The sequence below is a fragment of the Microtus ochrogaster genome, chromosome 4 (genome assembly GCF_000317375.1).
Source record: "Microtus ochrogaster isolate Prairie Vole_2 chromosome 4, MicOch1.0, whole genome shotgun sequence".
NCBI lineage: Eukaryota > Metazoa > Chordata > Mammalia > Rodentia > Cricetidae > Microtus > Microtus ochrogaster.
This window is the reverse complement of record NC_022011.1, coordinates 76,046,795-76,048,383: the sequence shown is the minus strand read 5'-3', so window position 1 is coordinate 76,048,383 and position 1,589 is coordinate 76,046,795.

Genomic DNA, 1,589 nt, shown 5'->3' with positions numbered 1-1,589 from the left:
CCTCCCTCCCTCCCTTCCTTTCCTTCCTTCTTTCTTCCTCTCTCTCTCTTCCTCTCTCTCTCTTCCTCTCTCTCTCTTTCTCCCTCCCTTCCTCCCTCCCTCCTTCCTTCTCTCCTTCCCCCTCAGTCTCCTCCTTCTTTTAGGATTGAGACCTGGGTTGCAAACACTAGCCAAGCATGGTACTGCTGAATCACGTCTCAAGCGGCAGTTGAGTCTGCATTTTAAACCACCATCTGGGCCAGGAAGATGGCTGCATGAGTAAAGGCACCAGCCGCTGAGTCTGAAGACCTGAATTCCATCTCCAGGGCCCACATGGTGGAAGTCGAGAAATGATTCCCAAAAGAGGCCCTCTGATGTTATGGCATGTGCAACCCCAAGCCCATAGATATCATACACACACATACACGACCACAAATAAAAGCCAATGTAATTGAAATATTTTTCAATACCACAGATTGTACTGAGCACATGTTGGCTCCCTTAGAGAATTATTTTTAGTACAGAATAAGTCCTCTCCCCACACTCTCAGCCCTTGTTTCAAGGAGACGGAACTGGAGATGTGTAGGGGAATGTAGGAGGAATGTGCCAGAAGAGTTAAATTTCTCAAGGTCACAGAGATGTTCTGTGTCTTAGGATATGAGTATGTCTCTCCCACTCACAGCCTGACATGTGCTTAAAAAGAAAGGTACAGAGACCTCGGGGCGACTTAAATAACGAGAGAGTGCTTAGCTCCTGCTGCTAAGATTATTGCTATCCCTGCTTCTTTAAAACTGCTCAATGATTGACATTTAAACAGCTAGGACACCTGAGATTTAAGTCATTGGGTTCGAAACGCAAGTTCCCAGTGCCATCTGCTGATTTCATCTCACTGAGTACTGGGTTCGTTCATCTGTATATACAACAGCATAATTACAAGGTCAAGGGGAAGAGATAGAAAAGACATTCTCTAAGCATACTTACATCCCATCTTACGCTTGCTTCAAAACAGAATAAAAAGTTAATTAAAAAAAAACAGATAGAGGATCTGGAAGGGGTCAGGCTGCATACATACCATCTGCATTAAAAAAAAACTTAGACAAGTTGGACACCTGTTTTTGGCTGAATGGAAACCTAGTTTTATTCCTGGAAGACATTAGTTAATAACTAAACAATGTAGGCAGTTATTATGGGGGAGATCATTATCTTGAACCACAGCCTACGTTACACCAGGGCTGGCCTTGGTAGTGTTAGCATCATCTCTGCCTTAAACATTTCCACAACTCGGATCAACAAAAGACCAGTTGTCTTGGTTACACATGCTACGTATCAAAATCGCTCTGTTTCGCTCATGTGCTTCTCCAGCTCGAAATTGTGATTATTCATAATTATGCTAAATGCTAGTCATTATAAATTGGCAGGTAGGTATCAGAGGTGGCATGACTGTGACTCACCTTCAAGGGTGCCTGTCAGCAAGACTCTTGTGGTGGAAGGAAGCACCTAAGTTGGAAAATGTAGAGAATTATTAATCTTGAGGTGTCAGAATGCTTCAGCGGATGGCTACACACTCATGAACATGTGGGCTGTACAAGTTGGGCTTGGTGGGTTATAAA